Below are 17,234 nucleotides of genomic sequence, written 5' to 3' on the forward strand. Positions count from 1 at the left end.
CCCCCCCCCCCCCCCCCCCCGCGCCAGCGACCACTAAGTGAATGAGCCAAATATTGAATGCGATCTTCCTTAAGGACTGATGCCTGGAATAGAGCTTACAAGCGGGTCTGCTTGGTGACAGCAGAAACTTCCATCTGTTTCACACACCGTTGTACCCCCGGGCACTAGCCCAGCTATTGCCCACGTTGGCGAACTTTCTTTGAATGCACAAATAACCGACCCCTTGCTGGGAGACGTGGCAGCTCCCGTAGCTGGGCTGCCTGGGTCCAGCTTGGCCTCACAGAGATGCCTGTTCCCTCATCTGAAAAGTGGAGATCAGAGTTCTCCCTTCGTGCATCGTCGTGGGGATTAAATGAGCTGACACATATAAAGTGCTCAGAGCAGTGGCTGGCACTTCGGGAAAAGTGCTTGGGGGCATCATTGTGAGGGAGAATTGGATGCTGACTATATTCAGCCACTGACGTTTGGGATTTTTCTGTGACAGTAGCTAATATAACCTAATTAATACAGTCCTCAGTATGTGTTAGCAATTTATTTTCCTATAGAGTGCTGAGCCTTCAGATCCCGTAAAGTAGGTTTTCTTGTGTCCTATAGATCTTATTTAGGAATTTTAAGGCGTTTTTACATAGACCCGTATATATCATACACACCTGCTTATATAGGATACAGGTGTGCTTACATAAAGATAGGTGTTTTAGGCATTTCTAGCTATTATATGTTACAGAGAAGGTGGTTGACACCCCCCCCCTTTGCTGTCTCTGCATCAAATTCACCCCCTTTCCTGACTTCGGCAAGAAAAGCCATTCTCCAGAGCTTATGGGGACTTCTGGTAACATCACTGAAGCTTTGGGATCTCAGGAGCACAACAGGTCACTGGAAATGCTCCCGTGGGGCTTGCTTCCTGTCTAAGTGTTCTGGGCTCTTCCTCTTCTTGCTCACCCACTCTGCTTCTCCACCCTGCCCTCAAGAATTCACAGGAGGTCTCCACTCCCTCTAGGACTTCTCCCCTCGTCTGACCACACACTCTTCTCTCCTGAGAAGTCCTCATATCCACTAAGAGGATAAAATATCCTCCCTATTGTTCAAATCACAAATCCGTGTATTTGCAACGCACTTTGCAAAGCACTTTCATTTTCTCTCAATGCAATCTGACAAATATGTCGTCAGTGCCAACCTGGTGCCAGGCACCTTTATAAGGGATCGGTGGAGGAGGTGAGGTGTAGAGCGCAGTCCCGACATGGCCCGAGACTCCTCAGAAATCAGGGACAGTGCTCAACCCCAGACCCGGGGCTCGTGAGTGCTACCTCCACGTCTCTCTTCTAAGGGCCCTGAGCTTCGTGCTCGTGGCCCACACCCATACCTGCTCCACTTACAGCCTGGCTGCTCCTCTGCACGAGCTGGGCCCAGTCATTCGTAGACTGTAGGCTCCCAGTGCAGTGCCCCGCGCAGAGGATGGGCTCAAGAGATGCTGTGGAGATGCTGTGTGAGGTCGCCAGCAGCCCGGACTCTCCCGTGAGGGCCAGACCTGGTATCCACCTGCCTATCCGATGTGTCCTGGGAGATGTTTACATTCTGTACATTCAGCAGGTCCAAACCTGAACTCGGGATCTTTCTCCCCCAAGACTGGTCTTCTAGAGGCCACAGTCAGCTCAGGGAATGCTCTCCGTCGCTGCTTGTGCAAGCCTGAGCCCACCTGCCACTGTCGACTTCTCTCCCTCCTCACTGCAGGCTCCATCCCTCAGAATGGCCTATCTGCATTGGCTCTTAGTATCTCTCAGAATTGTCAGTTTCTCTCTGTTGGCAGCAACACCCACGGCCAGGCCACCATCCTGGCTTCCCTGCATGACTGCCGTGGCCTCCCCACTGGTCATTTTGTACCCACTCTAATCCCTCCCTAAGGAGTAATCATAATGACCCTTTGAAAATGCAAATCTGATCAAGCCACTTCTAGCTTGAAATGCCCCACAGCTTCCCAGTGCTCTAGGGAAAGCTCAGCATCTTGAAGAGGCCTGACCCTGACCCCTGCCTGGCCTTATTTCCTGTCCACCTCCCTCTCTGTGTACATGCCATCTCAGCCATCCTTCATGCATGCTCCCTCCTACCACAGGACCTTTGCATGTGCTGGTCTGGCTACCTGAGCCCCCCACCACATCCTTTGTTGTCTCCTTTCCTCCACCTCCTTCTGCCCCCCTGCACTATGCTAGTGGGGTGCCTGCTGCTCTGCTGTCTATTCTGTGTTGGGGGGAGATGTTAAGGTGAATGATGCTGGTGGAAATGTTCTGGTAGAGAGGGAAGACGTGATGACCTGAGAGGGGAGGGAGTAATGCAGGAGCAATGTGAGAGGGGATGAGGTCCAGGACACAAGGGCAAGGGTGGCTTCATTTGGGGTAGATGGTGGTGTGTCTGCTGTAGCAGGAGGGGAGGCGTTACTTGTGGGCACAGGTGCAGAGGGTGAGTAGACATGGTGGGAGCCCTGACACTTCTCTTCTGGTTGTTTCCATTTTCTTTTCTTTCTTTCTTTTTTTTTTTTTTTTTAAGATTTTTATTTATTTATTCGACAGAGATAGAGACAGCCAGCGAGAGAGGGAACACAAGCAGGGGGAGTGGGAGAGGAAGAAGCAGGCTCATAGCAGAGGAGCCTGATGTGGGGCTCGATCCCAGAACGCCGGGATCACGCCCTGAGCCGAAGGCAGATGCTTAACCGCTGTGCCACCCAGGCGCCCCTCCATTTTCTTGATGAGATGGGAAGCAGGACCATTACTGGAGCATGAGGAAGGGGAGGCAGGTTTGGAGATTTGAGAATGCAGGAAGGGAGTGAAATTTTCCTCCATGAGACAGGGAGAGAGAATGGACCAGGCCGGAGATGTGAAGCATGTGTGTCTGGGCCTTGAAGGTCCCTTTGAGAATCTGTGATTTTCTCTGGCTACATTTAGGGTGTGGCAGAGTCTGGCTGGAGGGTTGTCTTTAACCAGAGTGAGGGTCTGTGGGATGAGCACGAAAGTAGTGGTAGGGGAGGCAGTGGTTATGAAGATGGGTCAGATCCAAGCTGGGGAAGGGGGCAGTGGAGAGTGGTGGGGTCAATGCATTGGAAGCCTAGGATGGGAGGTCAAGGAACTGTTGGAACAGGGGGTTCATGGGAGTGAGCTGGAAAGCTGGGGCATAGGAGTCAGAAAGTGGGTGCTAAGGATTGAGATTGTTGATTGGTCATGGGTATGGTCATTGGTCATGTCAGGGTCAAGGATAAGACCATGAACTAGGTTGCCTCAGGTTGGGTGGAGGTAGGGATGACGTTCAAAGTATCTAGCAACCAGAAAGGTCATCCCAATTAACACAGAAGACTAGCATTCACTTTTACTTTCTATATGCAATCAAGTATATATTAGGAAACTGTGGACCAAGTTAAGGTTGATATGCAAAGGATTCATCACATTATTCTGATAAACCGCAGATCATCAGTTGGTTTTTAGGAACTATTTGTGTGAGGCTCTTTCAAGATGAACCATGGCCCTGTCTTGACCACGATTTGACACAGGGAACTATACCAGAAGCTTCCAACCCTTCTCTGTTAGAGTAAGACTTGTTTCGTCTCAGTAAGTACAGAATTCTCTCCTACCCTGTCCCAAGCCATACCCTTCTCCCAGAAGGGTAGCCCTCCATCCTGGGCAACCCTGGAGGCAGGGAGGGATGCTCCTGGGGATGGTGGAGTGGGGGGTGGGAAGGAGAAGAGCAGGAACCTCAGAGGTAGTTCTCTCGTGGGTGGTGGTGTGTGCCCATCCTGGCCCAGCCGCTCTGGTTGTAGGAAAGTTCCGTGCTTCTGGGGCCCTGGCCCACCCCCTGCAGAAGCAGATGTGCCTGGGCTGGGCCCATGGCTTGGAGAGCTGCAGGGCCTGGGGCACAGAGCTCAGCCCTCCACCCATTCTTGGGAGTGGGGAGAGGATATGGGGCCTCAGTCCCGGCCCTTCCCTGCTCTGTCTGCCACAGCCAGGAACCACCCCTGCCCAGCCCTCTTGCACTTCGTGGGGCTGATTGGTACGTGGTTCAGCAGTGAACAGCCAGTGAGGCGGGACTGATACGTGCTGCCTGAGCAAGGTGGGCAAGGCCGGGTACCGGGAGGGCTGGCTGTCTGCCTGATTATGAAATCCAAGAGGGCTGCAGGGTGGCCTTGGAGAATGAGGCGGGCCGATGCTTCACTCCTCGAAGAATGAGAGGGTGGCCCACATTGGGAATGGGCAGGAGAGTGTCGGGGAAGAGAAGGCTGGGTGAGCCTCAGAGAGGCAAGGCTTTAGGGAAGAGACAGTGAAGAGCAGGGAGGGTCCTACCACCTCAGCGGTGTGGGTAATAGAACACCCCCTGTGAAGGATTGCAAGGGGGTGATGTCCTCAAGGGACAGCTGGGTTTCTATAAGAGTGAGCAGAAAGGAAGTTGTTAGGAATATGGGGAGTTTGCTGACATCCAGACAAAATGCTGAGGAGCCCAGGGCAAGGATTTGGAAGGCTGGGGGAGTTGGAGATGCGGTCAGATTGGGAGGTGAACAGAGCTCCAAAGGACACATGACTGGTAGTGAGGAATAACGGAGGTGAACCGGGTCATGATGGGATTGGTCCCATAGTCCCTGAGGCTGACGGTGGCAGTGAGGTGATGAAGGTGGGCTGGAGGTGGAAGGGGTCTCCAGGAACCCTTGGAGCTCTGTGGCCATGGACTGAATCCGAATAAAGTGGTCTCGAGGTTCATGAATGGAGGTGGTCCGAGCGGCATTCAATCACCTTTGCTGGAGTTTAAATTTAGTAGAACATCTGTGGGACATCCCAACAATCAGTGAAGAGTGTATAATCTTGCTTTCCTGATGCCAGCCTAGAGTTCTGCTGTATTTCTTTCTGGTTAGTGGTCATCAAGCCCAGGGGCTGATATGGCTTCAGGCACAGATGGATCTAGGTGCTCACAAATCTGATATCTCTCTCCATCTCTGGTTTTCCTCTTAGTTGGCTTCATCCTTAGGGAGGCTTTCTCCCCAAGGTAAGGATTAAGGGCTGCCCAAGTGCCTGGCACTGGAGTGGATGGAGGGAAATCTAACCTGATCCCTGTCCTTCGAGGGCTCACTGTCTGGGGGTGGGGGGTGAAGAAGACAGCACAGAATTTACTAGAATGTAAAGATACTATCTTAGAGAATGCACAAGGCCTAATGGGAGCAGAGTTGTTCAGCTAACATTTGCGTGGCCCTGACTATGTCCCATGCTTTGTGCAACATACCGAGGACACAGAGGAAAAAATACTACCTTCTGTCCCCAAGGAACTTGCAGCGTGTGGTGGGAAATGGATGACGGATGCTGTGGTGTAGCGGGATAGGTGCTGTGCCAAAGCAGAGCGTGTCTCGGAGCGCACAGGAGGGGTGCATGTCCAGGTGTGTGAGTGCGTGCATGCGTGTGTGTCTTGGGGCGTGATGAGGAAGTAGTGGGGGATGAGAAGAGATTTCTAGGAAAGGGATCAGCAGAAGCAAAGGCAGAGAAGTGCTGGGCACCCAAGAGGGGACAAACCATCTCAGGGGCTCAGGGAAGGTCCCCCCGCCGAGCAGAGTTGGGGTACAAGGAAGCCAGAAGGCAGAGGTGTGCTGGAGCAGGCTCGCACCAGCTCCCGGGATCTGCTTGTTAGCGTCTCTTCCTAACTCACACGAGAAGCTGGAAACCAGCCACGGTGGGAGGATGCGCACCGCGAGAACTGGCACGTACTATAAATCGAGGTCCTCTTTCCCTGCTCAGAGAACCAGTTGTTAAATATTTACCAGCACACCACTGCAGGAAGGGCCACCGGCGTGAGGGGCCGGCTGGTGCAGATATGCGAATTCCAAGTGGGACTGGAGATTTATGAGAAGATGGGTCCCATGTAGAGGCTTGCTGGGTGAGGGTGAGTGTGGGAGATGGCTGGAGAGGGGCCAGGGGCCAGTTTCCCAGGGGCTTGGGGCCCAGGCTGAACTGAGGAGGGGGCATCTCACCCCCCTCTCCTCCAAAAGGCATCCAAAAGCTCCAAAAGCTATGGGAGGATGGGGACGTTGGGGGGACTCTCACACCATGAACTAGAAAGGGTTCTTCGGCCAAGGGTCCCACGATCACGAAATCTCTACTGGACCCCTGCCCCGAAGGGCAGCAGTGCCCCCACCGACCCCAAAGCCGAAAGACTGCAGGCCAAGCCGAGACAGAAAGGCCAAGGGCTGTGCCTCGGGCTGCCTGCGCTGCTCTGCCTCCAGGAATTTGCCCTCAGACTGGAAATTTCAGCTTGCAGGTATTAAGTAGTTTAAAGGAGGTTTCATCAGCTTTGTAAAAAGCACATTAATATCTCACAACACCAACTGCTGTCTCATTTCTTTGAGATACAATAAGCTCTTCATAAACCTGGTCATTAGGGGCTGAACAGACGCTGTTTTCTTTCCCACATATTCATGAGAAGCTGAAGGAGCCGGGCCCGTGCACGGAGGGAGGGGGCGAGGCAGCGGCAGGAGGCTGGCTAAGTAATTTTTTAAGTGAAGCAAATGAAGGGTTTGGTGGGAGCTGCTTTCTCTGTGTTTTAAACCTTTTTTGCTCCTGGCTTTTTGCTTTGCTGGCGGGGCCCTCCCTGCCGGCGGGGATTCAGGAGACCTCCGGGCGGGTGGGCAGTGCCGGGCTCCTCCCTGGCTGGAACCCCAGGCCCTCGGCACAGCGCCGGCAGCAGCTGGTGCTGGAGGGTTTGAAGCAGCCTGTGTGGCAGTCCGTGAGTTTGCTCCGGCGTCCATGCATTCACTGGATTGCTTGGAACGCCTACTATGTGCTAGGTCCCATGCAGTCACTGGGCAGGATGAGCATGGGGTAAAGTGGCTGGCTGCCCGCCTTCCTTCCCTGACTCTGCCCTTTCTGTTTGGTCTAAGCCGTCACCTCCCAGAGGTGCTGAGCACAGCAGGGAGTACTTGCTCCTACAACCTCCAGTTGTATCCTGTCCTGATGCTTGTCCCCACAGCCACTTTGTAAGTTCTTGGAGAAGAGACTGGACTCCAGACTCAGAAAGATCTGCCTTCTAAGCCTGGTTCTGCTACTATTAGCTGTGTGGCCTGGAGCTAATTATGTGACCTCTCTGTGCCTCTCTCTAACATAGAGATATTCATCCCTGCTGCGTGGGTGATTCTAAGGACTCAATGAAATAGCAGAAATGAAGTTTCCTAGTGTGGTTCCTAACCCAGCGCAGGCACTCAATGAATATAGTTTTTCCTCTTCAAATGATGCCTCTTTCAGGAAGCCTTTCTTGATTGCCCTCCACTGGAAAGACTCCTTCCCTTCCCGATGGGCCTCTGCCTGCTTCTCAGATTTTAATGGGTATGGGAATCACCTGGGGTGCAGGTTAGGCCAGATTCTAACTCAGTGGTTCTGGGGTGGGGCCTGAGACTCCATTGTTCACAAGCTTCCAGGTGACGCTGATGCCGCAGTATCCCCTGTGGGCCACACTTGGGGTTGGGTAGCGGGGCTTTCAAGCACTTTGTATCTGCTTTGATCATAGTCGGTGTTCTGGTATTGCTGGGAACAAGTAGATGCACGTCTGTAAGCTCCTAGGGGCAAAATTTCTTCTTGAGAGCTCCTCGAATGTACCCTATTTCCCTTGATTCTAAGATGCTCACATGCACATTTCAGTGTTCCTGAAATTGGAATGTGCCTTATAATTGATGGATTCATTGACAGCAGTGTTTCTTTTCTCCGAAAGAATCATTATTACATCGATGGCATGTCTTAGAATTAATGACAAGGGCTGCATGACAAATGTTTATTGAACAAATGGACAAATAAACGAGTGTCTGTGTGTATGTGTGCACACACATGCCTGTGGGCGGGGAGTGTACTACACATTTCCATCCTCCTAAATGGGATGAACACTATCTCGACTATTAGAACCCCTGGGGCACCAGCATCTTTTGCACCTGTCTTATTAAAAGCCTATTTGACCGTATGAAAATATGTGTATATCCCACGACCCAGCAATTTCTCTTAGAAATTTGCCTTGGAGAAACTCTTGCATGTAGGCACAGGGAGAGGTGTATGAGAATGTTCCTAACAGCCCTGCTGTTAACAGCAAAACGCCGGCAACGACCCACATTTCTGCTGTCGGAAGAATGATAACACCTTGGAGTATATTAATCGGAGGGGATATTATACAGCAGTGAAAATGAGTGGATCACAGCGAATCCCACCCACATAACACTGAACCGAAAATCAAGCTGCAGAAATGTATGAGGTATGATTCGATTTTCATGAAGGTAAAAACTTGGTACAACCAGGCTGTAGATCATTTAGAAATACACGTTTGGTAAGGCCTGGCCAGGCAGCAACAGACCAAATTCAAGAGGGTGTGGACCCGAGGTGGGGCGTGTGGGGGTGCTGGCAGAGGAAGGCCCAGGATGGCTTCAATGCCCCGGATGCTCTAGCTCCTAACTTGGCGTTGAGTACACAGGGTCTCATTTTATAGGTATTCTTTACACCTGGCATTGGCCCAATGCCCTAGCGCCGCGTTTTCTAGGTCCGGCCACGTTTTACCCGCGCAGAGGGCTTCTGGGGAGCGGCACTGCTCGCGCAGCGCCAGGTGGCCACGTGACCCAGTTCTGACCAATGGGATGCAAGCGGAAGTGGTGGGTGGGACTTCTGGGAAGCGCTTCTGGTGGGCGCATGGGATCTGGCGCTCCTTGCTTCGCGAGACCACTTTGGGGATGGAGAGCTGCACGACCCCAGAATAAACGCAGGGCACCTGGGCCACGCCGCCACGGAGCCGCACCGGCCGTGGGCATCTTACCTCCAGTGCTGAGTGCTGAGGGAGAAGTAAACCACCCTGTATAATTTTAGTTGAAAAAAGCCCTGGGAGCCAAGCTTACTCCTAATGAACACAATCATACACGTGAAAATAGTCTTTTCTATGGATTTGATACCAGACACAGTTTTAGAAGGCAGCTTGTTGGGCCCGCAGTGCTTGCATATAATAAGTGCTCACTAAATACTTATAGAGTAACTGAACGAATGAATGAATGAAGAAGTGTCTCGGTGTTCCTCACTACGTCTTCGTTCCGGATGAACTTCGCTCCTAACCGTTCCAGCTGTGGCAGTGGGTGATGGAAGGCGGGGCACTGCGGTAAGCCGGCCTTGGACAAAGGGAGCGGGGAAGGAAGGGCCTGTCGGTGGGCTGGACCTCAGGCAGGAAGAATGTAAACAGATCCTGGTGAAGACCAGCAGGCCTCGTCCTTAGAGACCCGGTTGGTGGGTTGGTGCTGGAGGTGGTGGTCAGGGCCCTGCCCTGTGGACTGACATGGGCCTGACTTCACTAAGTCCGAGGATGGGGGAGGATCTGGGTCCTGAACTTCAAGCGCCCTCATCCCAACTTTGTCGTCTGCTCCTCCCCCCCCCCCCCCCCCCAGTGTTGACACTGGAGCAGGCCCTGGAGACAGGACCGCCTCTGAGATACTTCACAACGTGATGGAAAGCCTGCTCCATGTGAGGTTAAGGACCCTCTGCACAGGTAAGGAAACAACCTAAAACGTACTCTGTGAAGTAGACCTGCTTGGGTGTTGTCATAGGCCATGAAGGAATCTTCCTGAAATACAATTCAATTAGTTCATTTCCTGCTATTAGGGAGGCAGCGACGGTCAACGGTTAGCCCCAGAATCTGGAGGCAGGCTGAGTTTGTATCCCAGTTATACCACTGAACCTCTCTGAACCCCAGTCTTATCTGTAAAATGGGGAGGCAGTGGGACCTGCCTGATAGCATTGTGAGAATTGCCTGAAGCACTGTATTGAGAGGGCTTAGCACAGTGTCTGGTACCTAGCAGATGCTGAGTAAGTGGTAGGTGCTATTGCCTTTGCTGGGCTCCGTGCTGGGGGGCACAGGTGGATCACACAACAGTCCCTGCTCTCCAGAAGCTCGCAGACTAGTCAGAGAGAGGGTGATTACACTCCCAACATGTCAAGAGAGCTTCCTGGTGGAGGCATGCCCAGGGAGTATGGGAACCTGATACGCATAGATCCTATGAAACAGGGTTGTTCAAATGACTCTGTCAACCGCGGAGCAGGTCGGTAATGAATAAATACTGTCACGTGTCAACAGCTCTACGTTCTTTGTGAGAGGCCTTGTGGTGTAGTGGAAAGGTGGCCTTGCCACTTAGAGCACTCGAGTTTGAGCTCCCTTTCTGTCATTTGTTAGCCATGTGAGCTTGGGCAAGCTGTACATTTTTTTAAAAGATTTTATTTATTTATTTGAGAGAGAGAGAGCACAAGCAAGGGGAGCAGCAGGGGGAGAGGGAGACGCAGGCTTTCTGCCGAGCACGGAGCCCTATGTGGGGCTTGATCTCAGGACCCTGGGATCGTGACCTGAGCTGAAGCCAGATGCTGAACTGACTGAGCCACCCAGGTGCCCTTTAAGTTATACATTTTTTTTACTCATTCAGTATGTCAGCTAGTCCTCAACTTTTGCTGAGTGCCTACTAGGTATGGTGATTGAACTGGGCACCATGACAGAGAGGAGATTGATACATCAGGATTCCCTGTCCCCAAGAACTGAGTCCAGGAGACACTGGGACAGTTAATTAACTTGTATGACTCAGGGTGGTGATGGCTGGCCCCTTGGAGAAGCTGCCATGAGCCAGACAGTGGGCTTAGCACTTTACATTTAATCCTCAAAAAACCCTTTTATTTCCAATTTAAAGGTTATGGAAATGGAGGCACAGAGGTGGAGGAATGCATCTGAGGCTTCACTGCCAGTGTGAGTGAAGGAGCTGAGATTTGACTCCAGGCAGTGGGTTTCTAGGTGATTCCTGTGTGATATTGCTACAGCAGAGCATGGGACACTGGACGGTGGGGAGAAGGGTGCGTGGCTCAGTCAGGATGGTGGTAGGTTGTCAGGAGGGCTTCCTGGAAGAAGCCCCATCTCAGATGAGCCATGAAGGGTAAGTAGAAATTGGCAGATGAAAGGCAGAGCAGGCAGATGCTAGGGAGAGGACGAAGGGTTAACCAGAGACAGAGGACGGGATCCTGAGGCCAAGAGCCTTCATCTGTCTGAAGGACAGATGGTTGTGCTGGATATAATCGTGTGTGTGTGTGTGCGTGTGTGTGTGTGTAACCAGTTGCGAGAGATAGTGGCTGCAGTCCGATTACTCAGGGCCTAATAAACCATTCAAAGTATGAATTTAGGAGCCATGGGGGGCCACTGAAGAGTTTTAAGCAGGGTATTCATGTGACTGGACTTGGGCGTTAGGATGTTGGTGGTGGTGGCCAACTGGGGAACGGGTGGGAAGGGCGAGACTGGAAGCCACCAGCCCTGTCAGAGTCACCAGGGCCTCTTGCCTGGATCACTGTGGCAGGCGTCCAGGGGAGAGATGGAGGTAGCCCAGGCAGGGTAGGGGCAGTGGGCATGGAGAGAAGGGATGAAGTCGGCTGAGATCTGTGTATCTGTCAAACGGGACATGGCCCAGTCCTGCCTCCCTTATGGTGTAAGTGAACAGATGAAGTGAGAGCTAAAAACCCACTTGGTCAATTGCAAACCCTGTGCAGAAGTGCAGGCAGATCACACAGGCATCCTGCGGTGAACGAGACTGGGCTCGGCACACGTCTGCCCCCCCTTACAGATGCTCCCACTCCCTGGACAAATCACTTCCCCCCAACCAAGCTTCTAGCTCCTCCTGTGAAACACGGGGTAAGGTTATTGTGAACATGAACAAGATCGTGCCAGAAAGTGCTGGACACCATGCCTGCCACATACTAAATGCTAGAGAAATACAAATCCCTACAGGGACAGCGTCTCTTCCGCTACCCCGTGTGCAAAGAGCCCGGGGCCCGGCCGCCCAGACATATCCCACAGATATTTAGATAGCATTTCGTGAAGGTCTCCAGTATGTCGCCCACATTCTTCCTGGAGTGAGAAAATGCCAGAGTCCTTTCCTGCCTTGCATAATCCACCTTGATTTTCTGACAGCTGTTTTCCCCCAACCCCCTTTGGTTCATTTTCACGGCTTAGGCACATTCAGTTTCGTGGCAGAGATCCAGGCCAAAGTGGTCAAACGCCATCTAATCCACTGACCCACGAGGATGGAAACGTTCTATGTGATGAGGATCCGCAGGACTGGCGATGCCCATCCAAGCACACTCTTATTTCCAAGCCAAGCACACTCCCCCACTTGGAAATCTGCAAGACCCCGGGTGCTGTCACACGAAGGGCAGACATCTGGAGAACCAGACATTCCCAGCTATGTTCAGTGGGACCCAAAGCTTTTCACCTTCTCTGCGCTCATGCTCCTCTCCCAGCTCTGCCCATCTCAGGAGCGCATTTTCCCTTGTCCCAGTGCTCACCTTTGCTTACAGCGTCCCTCCCAGGAGAATCAAGCTCTTTCCTCTTCTTCACCTCAAACAATACCTGCTTTACTGCAGAGGGACAGCTAGGAGCCATGGGTGGGGATGCACAGGGAGGGTCCGAATCTAAGAGGCATTCACTTTCGGGGTTATGGGGGTGCAGCGAGCCCCTACTTCGGTTTTGCACCTCAACCTTGCCTGGTCCTGTGCAGGGCAGGGGATGTCAGGTCAGTACCTGGGTGAGTGTGGTGGTTTTCCGAACTGCCTCCCGAGGTAGTGGGCTGCCTGTCACTGGAGGCATTCAAGCTGAAGGTGGTCAGCTGCCTTTTAGGGATGCTGAAGAGGGCATTTCTTTAATAGCTGGGAGGTGGAGTAGATGATTCCGAGTGGGGTCTTCTCCCCCCCTGGAAGATAGGATTTAAGGAGCCTTCCCTGATGGCACATCTCACAGCTGCCTCTTTCCTTCCAACTTTGCTTTTACCTCCAAGACCACTCATCCGGCCGTCAACCACAGGCTGCCTCGTGACAGCTTATACAGCTGGCCTGTCTTGTTATTTCGGATTTCACGAGTTTATGTGTCACTTTCCTAATAGCGTTCCACATGCATCAAGGACAGGGATTGAACTGCACGCTTTCCATTCTCCCGGTGGATATGGGAGACTCTCTACTATTCACTGAGAATCCTCTCCGTGCCACTACTTCCCGTCACATCCGATTGAATTCTATCAACCGGTTGAGTAGGTTCTATTAATGAGCCCATTCTACAGATGAGGAAATGGAGGCTCGCAAAGCTTGATAGGTATGAGCTACTGGATAAATATTACCTAGTTTCATAGAAACTCAGGACCGATGCTGTCAGGCTGGGTGTATAGCCGTGGGCAAGTTGCTTAATCACTTTGGGCCTCAGTGTCCTCTCTGTAAAATGGGATAATAAACATGACCTATTCCTGAATTTCTTGTGTGGTTTAAATACATTGAATGCACAGGTAAAGCTCTTAGAACGGTGCCTGTTGTGAGCGGTAAGTACACATCTATTATTATTGTTGTCAGTGGAGTGGTGGGTGTTGTCATGTCTAGAAAAGAGAACGATGAGAACTCCAGCGTTTGTTTTGCAAGGTCATGCAGGTGGAAGCTTCTGATTCCTCAGAACTGTCTGGTCCCCACGAGAGAGAATTCTGCCCAGGGATCGTTTGTAGAAAAGGAAAGGTGTCTGCCAGGAGTCTAACTGGCAGGGATCAGTCCCCTAGAACTTGATCGCCTTTGGGAAAAGTGCAAAGAGAGTTCTCTAAACTACAAAGCTGAGGACAAGACTTGGTCTTTAATTATTGGGCCATACATCGCTTAAAACACATGCGCAGCCTTCTCTGTGCTAGGTAGGCACTCTGCTAGGTAGGGATGAAAACACTATCTGGTCCGAAGCTTTCAGAGTTTGGGGGTGGGGGAGGGAGTGGCGGAGAGCAGGAGGTGGACCCCGTGAGCCCCGGCCCCCCAAAGCCAGCTTGTGCTCAGAGCAGGGCAGCCGAGGCAGTGGGGTGCCTCCAGCCTCTCCACTTCAATCCCCGGGAGGAAAGCATTCTGGGGAGGGTGAGGAAAATGACTGAGAGGAGTTGCAGCTGATCCAGACAGCTCAGTGAGGCCTCAGGGGATCAGGAGGAAGGCGGGGTGTGTCCAAGAGCCCCGGGGCAAGCTTGGGGCAGGGGGACCACCAAGGCCCCCGCCCCAGCCAAGGCAGAGGAAGAGCACCTCGCTGGATGACTGCTAAGAGTAGGACTTGGGTGGCTGTGGGGGAGGCACAGGCTGTTTGCATTTCTGTCATTTAAAACAATGTGGTGTTGTGACACTCTGGAATCTGTAGATAAATGTTTAATACAAGGATTCAATTTGAGAGGATGTCAGAACTTAACGAGATCCACAACGCGCAGAGGCCTTTGCAGGCCCTTCAGTTAGCAGCTCCTTCAGGGCCTGGTGTGTGTGGCACGGGCGAGGGGCTGCGCGAGCTGGGCGGGCTGGCACCTTCCAGCTTCAAGGCCTGCGGTCTCCAGGTCCTGGTGCAGAGGCACTGCTTTTTGGAGTCTGTGGGAGAGGTGCTGCAAGGTGGGCCAGGGAATCTGCATTTGCAGGCCTGGGGCTATGGCATGGGGCTCTAGAAAGGGGCAAATGAACTTGCCCTACCTCAGGCTCAAGGCCATGACCCTGGGTCAGGGGAGGACTCCTGAGAGGAGGCCAAACTTGCATGGGGTACTGTCTTGGAGCCCACTTGGCCCTGAGTCCAGGGGCACTTAAGGTCAAGGCTGCTGGAAACTGGTAACCAATCATGGTTTTGGTCCCAGGCAGGGCTCACAGTCCGCGGGTATACACTGATACAGCTGCGCTGGCTGTCAGATATCGGTCAGTAAAATGACTGCTGTCCAAGCACCCCCAAATTCCCCTTCTCCCTCTGCTCTGTCCATGCTGGCCCCTCATCCAGGACCTCCTGGACACCCCTCCTCACCCCCGTCCCAGCAAATCAAGGATTGGAGCCTGATGCATGGGTGTCTCCAGGATGCTGTCCTACCATCATAGCCATCTGCAGATGGGAGCTATGCTCACTGTCACCTCAGTTCTAGCCTGTAAAAATGACGGCAGTCTGAACAGCAAGACATTATAGACCTAGGAGTGTGAGCTCTGGATTCAAGAGCCTCAGCGCTGCCCACTATGAGCTGGGTTAATACTCCGAGCCTCCTCTGTAAATGGAGTTTATCACACGTACGTCAAAACGTTGTGAAGATCAAAGAACATAAACAATGTGGGTGCTTCCGGGGTATAACGGTCGGCACTGTAGATTCCGACTCCAGCGATCCGAGTTCAAGCATCAGTGGGATGTTTTTAAAGGATGTAGAATGTAGGGTTGAAAGAGTAAAATATCTGGAGCAGACTGTCTAGGTTCAGATCTCTGCTCTGACACTGCCGGCCGTAGCCTTGGGCGAGAAGTGTCACCTCTGACTGTCTCCGTTGCTGTATCTGGTACATGAGATAATAAATATCTCCCAGGTTGTTGGAAGGATAAGTAAGCCCGTAGACTTAGGAGAGTATCTGGTGCAGAGGAGGAATTCAGTAAGTGTTAGCCACTATGATGTCATTATTATGTAGAGTGCCTGGCACATAGTAGGTGCTTAATAAATGGTAGCAGGTGCAACCACTTGGAGTCTAGTCCTTATCAGTGTTCTCCCTGGCCTTTATCACCACGTTTTCCTTACTGTTTTGAGTTCCCCAAACCTCGTAACTTCTTGGAGGAGAGAAAGCCACCTCATGGTGGTGTTTCTTCCGGCATTCTGCTACGCTGGCTGGCCTCTGCCTGGTTATTTGGCTGGCCATATCCTCTACCAGGAACACCCATGTCCAGAGAACACCCTCCTTGTGCCTCAATTTCTGTCTCCCCAAATGTGCCACGTCTGCCACCCTCTGGGCTATGCTACCACCTTGTAGGCACCTGGTACATTTTAAATCAATGCATGAATGCGGGGTGGGGGCGGGGGGGGGGACGACCCAGCTCAAGGACGCCTTCTGTCCCAAACTTGGGACAGGATGCTTTTCACCAGTGGTTTACTGGCTGCAGAAATTTCATCAGTAAGACGTGCCTTTTCCCATTAACACTGCGGTTGCCAAAGTGCGTTTTGCTGATGCCGGCCTAAGAGATGCTGGTAGGGGATACACCATAGTGGGGTTTCTTTGCCAAATAAGTTTGGGAAATGCTGGATGAAATGAGGTTAAACAGGCTTCTTTACCCCTGGGCTTTTCAGAGCCTTCGCTCTGCTAATTGCATCGTCAAACTGACGCGAGAAGGTAGTGCATGACCCTTCTGAACGTGCTACAGACTGCGTGTACGCATGTGCGGCTTTCGTCTCCCGGCGCTGGATTCCTCCCATCATCCTTTGGGCAACACAACACTGAATGAATCTTGGATTTTCTTACTTTCATGGAGAGCAGAGGGTCAGGAAAAAGTAGGGTACAGACATTTCTAACACCTTTTTTTTCTCCTTTGCTTGCTAGCACGGGAGGCTTTTTACACGTTTTCGTGCCTCCGCTGTGCCCTCTAGGCATCATTTGACCCAGCCTCGGCCTCCTGATGTGCCCTTTTCCCTGGGCACCTGGGACAGCCCTGTTCCCGTTTTTTTCCTGCTTATTTCCAGACTCTTTCGCAAGCTCCCCTTCCTCTGATTATCTTGTAAATTTGGTGTCCTTGGGACTGTCCCCTTGGGCTTTTCATGGCTCATTCTGGAAAAGTTCCTTGGAGCACCTTATCTTGTGGCTTCGGTGTCCCTCTATGCAGTGAGGACCCGAGAATCTGTGTCTCTGTCCCAGACCTGTCTCATAGCCCTGACTTCATGCTGCACCTGTGCCCCCCCCCCCATATCCCACAGTTACATGAACCTCAGCCTGAACTCACTGTCTGCTTTTCCCACAGACCCTCTTCCCAGAGGCTCTCCCTTCATCCAGCTGGTTTCCCAAGCTGCAAATCTGGAATTGTCCTTGATTTTGACCTCTCCATCCCCACTCTTGTCTAATCTCCAATTCTATAACAGGTCCCGGAATCACCCATGCCTTAGTCCAGCCCACTACTGACTTTCCCCGAATTATTAGAACACCTCCCAGCCCCAGCTGACTTCCCTGCCTCCCGCTTGCCCACTTCAGTTGACTCTCCACTCTGTAGCCACTGTGATTTGCAAAGGGCAAAAGCTAGGCTTCCTCTTCTCTGCTTCAGGACCCGCAATGCTTCCCCATTCCTCCAGGATAGGATGTGGACTTTTTAGCAAGGCCAGTGAGAACCATTGCAGTTTGCTTCTGCTTAGCTCACTCCTCTTCAGAATTTACTCGCCAGCCACCCTGAGCGGCCCTGACTCCCACCACCCACCGTGCACG

At 52.2% G+C, this 17,234-nt stretch overlaps 1 protein-coding gene and 1 long non-coding RNA gene across 3 annotated transcripts in view; one reads left to right on the plus strand and one right to left on the minus strand.

Moving 5' to 3' along the window:
- LOC103676419 overlaps window positions 1-13,262 on the plus strand; it is a 54,778-nt gene extending 41,516 nt beyond the window's left edge. For both annotated transcript variants that reach the window (XR_572107.2, XR_005836753.1), the window contains exons 3-6: window positions 8,083-8,244; window positions 9,005-9,129; window positions 9,413-9,513; window positions 12,004-13,262. This is a non-coding gene — a long non-coding RNA (uncharacterized LOC103676419). The remainder of the gene's footprint in view (window positions 1-8,082; window positions 8,245-9,004; window positions 9,130-9,412; window positions 9,514-12,003) is intronic.
- CACNG2 (calcium voltage-gated channel auxiliary subunit gamma 2) overlaps window positions 1-17,234 on the minus strand; it is a 107,148-nt gene that overhangs the window by 14,113 nt on the left and 75,801 nt on the right. The window lies entirely within an intron of this gene.

The sequence above is a fragment of the Ursus maritimus genome, unplaced genomic scaffold (genome assembly GCF_017311325.1).
Source record: "Ursus maritimus isolate PB19 unplaced genomic scaffold, ASM1731132v1 scaffold_21, whole genome shotgun sequence".
NCBI classification, from domain to species: domain Eukaryota; kingdom Metazoa; phylum Chordata; class Mammalia; order Carnivora; family Ursidae; genus Ursus; species Ursus maritimus.